The sequence below is a fragment of the Rhipicephalus microplus genome, chromosome 1 (assembly GCF_043290135.1).
Source record: "Rhipicephalus microplus isolate Deutch F79 chromosome 1, USDA_Rmic, whole genome shotgun sequence".
Classification (NCBI taxonomy): domain Eukaryota; kingdom Metazoa; phylum Arthropoda; class Arachnida; order Ixodida; family Ixodidae; genus Rhipicephalus; species Rhipicephalus microplus.
The window spans coordinates 11,632,766-11,642,341 of NC_134700.1; the positions used below are offsets into that span (position 1 = coordinate 11,632,766).

At 40.9% G+C, this 9,576-nt stretch overlaps 1 long non-coding RNA gene across 1 annotated transcript; it reads left to right on the forward strand.

Moving 5' to 3' along the window:
* The first annotated feature begins 3,593 nt into the window (after nucleotides 1–3,593).
* On the forward strand, nucleotides 3,594–9,368 carry LOC142796197 (uncharacterized). The gene is made up of 2 exons (XR_012893620.1): nucleotides 3,594–3,836; nucleotides 8,007–9,368. It is a non-coding gene; the product is annotated as an uncharacterized LOC142796197 (long non-coding RNA).
* The last annotated feature ends 208 nt before the right edge of the window (nucleotides 9,369–9,576 follow it).

The following is a 9,576-nucleotide window of genomic DNA, read 5'->3' on the forward strand; positions in this document are numbered from 1 at the left end:
TTGTAATCGGCATTATTAGTAACATATTCAGTGTGAGGTGCCTGAAAAAAGTTCAATGTGATAAGAACACCTAATTATTTATATGAGCTGACCCGATTGTGTAGGACATTCACCTAGTATGTTAGGAAGATGTTTGCATAGCTTCTTACGCGCATTTGCTTACATTTACGCATGTTTAAATCTATTTGCCACGTGCTGCACCAAGCTGCTACAGTGTTGAGGTAAGATTGGAGAAATGAACTGCCATTACCATTATTTACTTTATTGAAAATTATGCAGTAATCTAAAAAAGATTAGGTAAGATTGGAGGAATGAACTGCCATTACCACTATTTATTATTTTATTGAAAATTACGCAGTAATCTGAAAAAAGATTAATGTTTGAAGAAGTTGATAATGTCAGGCTCAAGGTTGGTGACGGGTATCTTTTTTTGGCACTGGAGCTGGGTTCATGGCTTGACGGGGGCGCCCAGAACATGAAAGAAACCACCTCCACCAGATGTCGCATAGTTCTGATACGGACTAAGACAGCAGGCGGCATTTCTAAGATGAAATTTTTTGTTTGGCCATACTTGTGGCCGAGAAACAAAGTCGTCAAAAACTACAGCAAAGCACAAGTTTGGTTTCTTTTTGAATGCATCTCGTGTTATGCTGCTATTTTTGTTGCAATAGAATACTGAGTGCCTTGAAATGCCAGTTTCACACAAGTACATACAGTTCTTCATAGGTGGTATCTGAAAGGGCTAGAGAGCAGTTCACTTTTATCACTTTTTTTCTTCTCTCAAGAAACCCTTGCACCACTTGGGCCGTAGCCCAATCATTCGCAAAGTTTGAGATTAGCTAGTTTGTATGACGAGACCTCAATGTCGAGGTGTTTCATGCATTTGGCACTGTAGTCACTGCCTGCATTGCTTCATTTATGGTGCTGGCAACAGTGCTGTCACCAGGGATATTTTAGGGGGAGAGAGGAACACATGCTCAGTACAATACTTGCAACAACCCTGAATGGCAGTGAAAAACTTGTGCAAAGACACATGCCAGTCATGAGGCATATGAACATCGATACTTGTATAATGCCTTGCTGAATCGACACTTCGTATAGAGATTAAATAAGAGGTGTGAGCATAACATTTCACAGCTCTGCATTTAGATATCCTTGCACTTGTCGAAATTTATATTTTGGGGCTTCTGGATTTAGATGTCCACATCTCTTTGAGAAACATAAACTAGTATGCCAGCAGTCGTCAAGCTTCTAATCTTCATAACTGCAAAAATATTAGAAATGTACGCAAAGGAATAAGCTATCTTTTATCCTCAATGCCAAAAGACATAATAAACTGGGTGTATTATGCTGTGTGTATAGGTGCTATTATGAATATTTTCATAGCATTACAAAGACTTAGCATCGATGTGTACAGCTGACTGAAATGCGTGGGCTCCACATTTGACCAGCAGCTTCCGTTGTCAGGTATTTTTACATTTTCAAGGCCAGTTGTGGCAGCCTCAGTTGGTCTACTTATGTTCAGAATTCTTCTTCAAAATTAAGAAATATATTGCTTTTTCTTTTTACAACAGCTTATAAATCTCAGAGTCGGTTTACTATTTCCTCTGATATTAACATTACATTGCAGTGAAACGCCAAGTTCATAGGCTGAAGAGGTGTATAGGCATTTTAGACAACTCGTGCAAGAGCTTTCAGAGCTTCGCAGAAAATAGACATTGCTGGCATTAACCGATATATTTGCCACCATGCCTGTGAAGGCTTTGCAAAACAATTTCCAGAATATATTTTCCTTTGCAGCATTTTCTACCTGGCATATGCTGTGTTGCAAGAGGCAGTTGAACTATTTGCTGCATTGAATTTAATATCTGTTTCTAAAGTGTATACTATTGAATTGTGAAGTCTTATTGCATCTTATAATCCTTGCAGAAATCAGGCAGTTATATGCACGGATGTTTATTTGAACAGGTACATGCGTAAGAACTGGCTCTCACCTATACAAGGTTGGATGATGAGGGGTCTAAGCAAGCAATGATCCTGTGATACTTCGAATGGCATTTCACCCCAGCAAAGCATTGTTTTTAAATGATGCAAAAATAAAACAATGTGTAATTGCAAGATCCTAGGTGACTTTTATGGTCTCATAGTTTCCTAAAAGTAATTCTGGCACTGCAGTCGTTCAGTTGCCACGGGAATGATGGGTACTTCACAGATTTGCCTAGTTTTTGTGTTTGCAGGCTTCCCATGCACTTGTGGCTGTGTTTCGAGCTATGCATTGATTTTAAACCTTTGCTAAACTTTGTCTTGTGGCAAAGTGAATTCAGGCCACACAGAGCTAAAAGAACGAACATTAGACACATTCGTGTACTACCCATCCCTGCCATGCTAGCTGAAGTGCTGTGCGTTGCAGCTGCCACAGACACTAGCATCAAAGTTCCCCATGTTTCATTCAGAGCATGGTCTATGCTTTAGAACATCCTCCAGTGTATCTCTATGCATGGTCTGCACTCCTGTTTTTATTTCAATTTCATGCGACGACTATGTGGCACTTGTGGCCAGGTATGTTTTTTTTTTATTTGCCATCAAGTTTGCATGACTGCTTGTTGGACAAGGGCGGGTTATAGAAAAAAAAGAGAAAAACATCATGTCGAGGTGCTCGGTCGCATATTATAACGTTGCGCGTGCCCCCACAGCTTCACCGCATTACACATAGATGCTGCACTGAAGCGCCAAAAAAGAAAACACGGGCGCTTTCTTCTGCAGGACGCACCAGAAAAAATTTTGTTTTTGTTCGAACCTTACTTGCGATGATAGGCAATATTTAAGCAGCGGCGTTCTTTTGCCTTAACGATGGCGTATTAGCTTGTCCGTGTAATATACCAAGAAGGCGTTGAATATACGAACGGGGCGAGGCCGGAAGCTTTACTTGTTTTAAGCCGCACAATGGCGTTTGGAAAATCTTCGTGTTGCATGGCATGTTCCCCATTCATAATGTGTAGCTTAGAAGTCAGTGCTGAGCATCAGCTAAAGCTAATTAACGCTGAAGTCACGACCGCGACGTAGAGGAGTGTCATTTTTCCGAAACCCCATTTCTGACCAGCGACGAGGCAAGGCTTGCAACAAGTACATCATCGCGTCGTTTTGTGTTGATTGCATACGACTTAGTAAACATCCAAACTTACATCATTGATGACAGGCCGGCAAAACTTTGGGCAGAGCGAGGAGCACAGCCCAGCGGCGATACAAGGCGCGCGCATTGCTTGAAACATGAACGATTGCGAGATGTCAATCGTAAAGGGTTTTCCTTTTCTTGATCACATCGTTCCAGTGCCCACTTGCGTCATGAACGAGTCGGCTTTCGGTTGCAAGAGGCGACAGGTGGGCGCACACGATTTCTTCGCGAGTATCCAACTCAACTCGGCGCAGGTCCAAAAGCCTTGGGGCCGCGTTTGCTGCCACCGGGTGGCACGAACCTTTTCGAGGCAAAACGGTTCGGTTCACCCAATAGCCGCTTAAAACCGGCTTGGCTTGGCTGAAAACGTATGAATAGACGGCGACAGAATCGCCGTGTTGGACATTTTTTGGGGGACGTTTAGGTGGTGGGAACGAAAGGTCTAAGGTTCCTCACTAGCTTGTGAGTATCTTTACCGTGCGGTGGTTATTTATCCGTGGTCTTTGCTGGCCGGGAGCCTCATGCATTCGTGAGAACCGCCTCTGCGCATGAATACGTGGTTTCGTTCTGTAATACTGTCTATAAGCAATGTGGTAACGACTTGCCCGATCATGAACACCGTGTGTTATGCTATTTGTGGATGTATGCCGTACGTGTATGTCTGGTAAGTGCGTGTGTAGCGTAAGGATCGATGTGTCGCTTCGGTGAAGTGTATGCTTGCGCCAAAACTTTCATTGAAGCTTCTTCTTGCGTAACTGCGTGAGACAGATACGAAATGCACAAGTTGGAAGCGATGGACTATTACCAGGCGTTCACACGACGTTATTTTCCAAGTGGCTTAAATATGTTGTCGCCGAATACGATAATCGGTTTTCTAAGCTATGTCTTTTCTTGTGGGTGTATACAAAGAAAAAAAAAAGAAATAAAGTTGAAGATATGCTGGGAGCACTATAAATATTCGTTCAAAATTGCCACCTTAAGCGTCTTCTTAAAATTAAACAGTGCCGCAAGGCAGTCGTGCCTTGCGGTGAAGTGCACGCTGTGTATTGCGGTAAAGCATACATATTGCGCGCGCTCGTGTTTAAATTGGAAATGTAGCACTGACATTGGGCCTCGTGTGTGCACCTAAATTGTACACGCGCTATCCTCTGCCTCATCAGTGACGATGCGGCAGTCAGTATCGTCATCATCTTCAGCTTGTGTAACAAGCACAGAACAATTCACCTAGTAAAATATATTTTGTGGCAGGCAATTCGCAAGGCATTCAGATGTTAGTTCATTGCAGGATTAATTCAAGATTGTTAAATGGCACCTTCAAATAAACGAAACATGCATATGAGAGGCTTCAGTCGTACTTCAAAATTTGTGCCATGCCTCAAATTGAAAATGATTATAAAGGAAATATATGCTAAGGCTGGGTGTAGATTACCATTCACAATTCAATTACCATTCATATTTTAGAAACTTAGAACATTTGTAGCTCATGTTTTCCTATCGAATAAGCACAAAAATAACTGTTGAAGAATGGTCTACAATTACTCACACAGTTTGCAAGAAATAGATCTTTGAAACGTATGTCGTGCCAGAACTAAGTGCAAGGTGGTTAGAGGAAACTGGTTATGACCCAACATAATAGCGCATGTTCGAACGTTTTACATGGGCTGCTTGTTGGCAAAATGGGGTGGGAATTAGGTAAGTGCCTGCAGGGATCTGCACCAAGAGACGAAACCTGCTACATCTTTTTCATAAATTTCATTATTTGTGTCAAGCATGCGTGCACTCTTCGTTGTTGTGTTCTCTCAGGGTGCAAGTATATGGCATACGCTTGAAATCCATACGTTACCCCTGCGATTTGAAGATGTTATCACAGTGGACATGAACGTGCAATGTAGTTGAAAACGTTGCTGGGCACCAACTTTCTTAACAATCTGAACCCGCTTATACTACAAAAGTTACCACGTGGCTTCAGCCAAATAGTTTCTAACTGTTGTGGTTACTGTCAGATAAAAGTAATAATGAGCTAGTTGTGCTTGGACAACAGTCTTGCTTTACTGTATTAAAATACACTAATTTAGTACCTGCATATAGAACTGACCACTTATTTTTTTTTATTTGTGGTCCTATTTGTTACAGTTTACTTTCAAAATATTTCATACAAGGTGGTTAAGTTTTAAGTCCATACAGTGGTCAAATTTTATCAGCAGTACCGCATGCTGTACAATCACTTTTACTTCTCCTAGAAAGCATGGTGTTCCACTATTCCGGTATGTCTCGGCTGGGCTTCTCGACCTCGACGACTGTACATGTCAAACAGTTTGCCAAGTGTAACTACTTACTCCCCCATAACTCTAAATTTTGTCAAGCCATAATAAATAGTTGGCAGTAAGAACCAGTTACAAAACCCTTTTTTTATGACGTGCTCTTTAATCAGGGACCTAACAATTCTGTACATAAACGATGACAGCAACCACTTCTCCACAGATTGAACGATTAGGTTGTACTCATAAAAGCATTAATATAATCAGACTCTTTTTTTTTTTGGAAAGTAAATACAATGCATAAATAGTCTTACCAGTCTGTGATTCAATATTGTAGCTAAACTATCGTTAAAAGCCAGAGTCATTTACAAATGCCATGTGAATTCCTGGAAAGCGCTAGGTAGCTTTATATAAATTGGGGATGTCTGCAAAAAAGCAAAAAGCCTACGTTTATGTTGAGCAGAAGTCCAAGTGAACATGCATGCATATGTTCATGAACTAGTTCCCTGTAACATGTGGTGCAACAGCTCTAGCTTAAAAGCTTCAGGCAGCTTTTATGCTGCTCCAAAAAGATTTTAGTTGCACCACAAGCTCCGGATATGCCTTTCATGAGTCACGTCACTGTGCCTGTTCAGTGTTTAAAAAACAGGTTTGAAGGGGATGGTAAAAATCTTTTTTGAAGGGGTGAGTAGCAGAGAGCATTAATTTATTAAAGTCTTCAATTTTATTATGTTAGCTCTGAGGCTTGCAGGTATGTTAAATGAGCATGGTCATATGAGTAACACCTCATAGGTCAATAATTTTTGGGTTGACAGCAAGGTATGAAGAGACAGGATTATGAAAATTGCAGAAGTAGAAGTAATGAAGTTGTTGAGAAGACTTTGTTAACAGTACATTTACAGGCTTCACGCACAATTTGCTTTCCAGCAGGGTGAATTTACTTTTGCTGATGCTTCCGATGGCGTCATTGCACTTCATAAGCACTGGTTTTATGCACTGCACGTGACGATCTTGTTTTTTCAAGGTTCATGTACTGATTAAAAAGTATAGGATCAAGAAACTTACATGCTGTCTTAAGGCATAATCATGCTCACCATAGAGGTAATTGGTGACATTTTAGTGAGTTGTATGTGGGAGGTCTGTGTACATAACATCATAGTAATCTTGCAATGCTGTAGCTTTATTTGTGTAACGAGTGAAGCTTCTTTTCCTGTTAAAAATTTCTGCCAAGCAAACAAGTTCCAACAGTAGGATTTGCCCTTGGGTAAAGCAGGTGGTAAGAGTGAGCTTATTCAGAAGCCCTTCAAGAGTACCCACTGAAGGAATTAGTACCTATAGGGCAAAAATTCCAGTGCACCAAGAAGGGCAAGGGAGGACGGTGCAGGTTAACATTTCAGGAGGGCATCTTCTGGACATCATCCTTCTCTAGCCACAAGCTTGTATGGCCAATGTTTAGCAGACTCCTACTAACATAAACTAGGTATAAATGTTGCTTCTCTATTGTAAGATGGCACACCATATACCTTTTGAGAGTCTCCTCACCACAAGCTCTTACATTAGCCTAAAAATATTTTTTTCTACGGTGCCCTTTTTTTGTCCTAAACAGTTGTCTGAAGCAACAATATGAACATTGTGACAGTCTAGCTGGTGACCACAGAGATGGCTCCCGCCATCACGATGTATACTCCACTCAAAATGTAAGACACTGCAAAATCATAGTCCGGTGTGCGTGTATACGACCTTGGACATGCAAGCAGTGACCACTTCTCTTGTATTCTCTGCACTGGCGAATGCTTGTTGCACACATGTTCAAGATTGTGACAGTGAAATTAGTTCTGGCAATGCTGTCTCAGAGGTAAGACTGTGTACGCCCTTAGGAAAACCATGGTGGAGCGAGCAGAGATTCATATCAAATGTAGTAATAAACTGGCAACACCATGGTGATACAAGCACACTTGCATTAATTTATTACATTTTTATTGAGGCAGACATCACACAGCTAAGCCTAGTTGTGATCTCTTTTCATTATTGTCTACATAGTTTTTCCGTTGGTCACAGCACAGGAAGAAAAATTTCTCTGTGGGAGCACCATATTTTAAGCTTGCATGACTCCAATGAAGCACTGTGTGAACAGATATATTGAAAATGTCAATACTTCGGGTCCTATAAATGGTGAACTGGTTTTCACTTTCAGCCGGTGATCCTGCCGGAGCTTTAGCATATACTCTAAGGTCATTTTTCATCAACAATGCCACATACAATAGTTTAACAATGGTTGTTAATGGGCAAGATGATGCATAGCTTCAGGGAGCTAATTAAGCTAAGGGGCAAAAATTATAGACGCCTAAGCACCACTGGAAAAATGAAAAAGCACAGAAAAAAAGCATCGGTCGCAGCTGAACTACAGAAAATATTTACACTGCACCACACATTCGCATCGTCTAGAATTTTCCCTAATAATGTTATACCAACCTGCCTAGCAGCAAGTACTTCTAAGGTAATAAAGTGCAGAATGACACTTGCATAAGACAGGGAACAGGACGCGAGTTAACTGCCATCTATGTTTGTTTGTGCAGGGTGTCTACCAACCTGGGAAAGTCGGGGAATTGGGGCCTTGCTGGAAAACTGTAGAAACTTTGGTAAAACCTGGCTAATTCATGGAAACTGGCGGCAGTCTGTGCCACCATCACAAAAATAAGCATTACCCTTGATCAATACTCAAAAAGTCACTCCTTCGACTGCAACTACAGTGAACAGCTAGAAGAGGCCTAAAAAAAGGCAATGCATAACTGTTTCTTCTTAGTGTACAAACAAAAGGATACACCGACCAAAATAACACAAAGTTTACTGATGTTTGGGCACCTGATATTGTTCTGAATGACAGCCATAAGAAAGGTACATCGTATTTAAGTATGACTAGGTGCGTGATGTAAGCACCAAAAGTATATGGTCAGCGTTCCATAAATCTTATTGAGTATATGTGCAGCTGTGTGAATGTGCAGTGATTCCAGGTGCTGGCATGATACAAGCTTGTTTTCTTCGACCAGAACACGGTTGCTTGACCAGTCAGTTTGAAAGCCTGTATATTCCGCATGTTCAACGAGGGCATCCAAGGCCACCCATGATTTGGTGACTTCATTTTGAACTGTTGTGTTGTTTAACTCTTTCATGGAAATCACAGGTCTCATAGACTGACATGTTGTCACACTCGTGGCAGACTACAGTGTAAAGAAAACTACAGAAAGTTCGCTCGGCAGCTTATTCTTCCCATTGACTAAAGCATTTCTTAGCTTCCATGTTGGTACATGCACTATTTTGATGTATGTTCCTTCTACATATCACATATCATATCTGACTTTCCAAGCACAGCATTTCTCACATCGGTAAATTTGTGCATATTTGTCGTGGCCACAAATTCGGCTTGGCTTGAAGGCCTTTTAGTTTGGTGCTTATGTTAGAACTGCCATCACAGGAGGTTTGCTGGGCTATGTCTTGCCTTGTATAATATTATTGCTATTATTATTATTATTGGCAATGCAGCTGCAAACGTCCTCCGCTATGCACTTATTGCAGATATTTCAAGAGTAGCACACTCTCTTTTCATTTCATTTCCTTGAGATGGTGTTATTAAATCTATGAGTATTTTTTATCATTATGTTCATAGAAGAGTACGTAAATGAAGGTAGCATGAAGGTAACCAAAACACGCAACTTAGCTTCACAAAAAAAGCCTACTGGCCTTTTCAGCTTGCCTTTGTTGTACATAGCCTGGTCACTCCTCACAACGGTGTTCATGCTGTCTGAGACGCATCTGGAAGCTAAGTTGCATGTTTTGGTTGCTGACAAGGAAGGCTTCTTTTCAACTCTAGATGGCTCTATGTATAATGATAAGGTAGCCACTGGTTTGGAAAAAAGCTGAATAAATCATTTTCTGAGCAACTGTAGCCAATCAATTTATGTGGATGGACATGCATCTTCACTTTCACAAGCAAAGTCTGGTGTTCCCCAGGGATCAATTATGGGACCAGTTTTGTTTCTCATTTACATCAACGACATTGGACATGGTTTGTCATCTACTATCAAATTATTTACATACAACTACATCATTTATAGAAAAATTGACAGTACCCAAGCTAACGAGTCATTA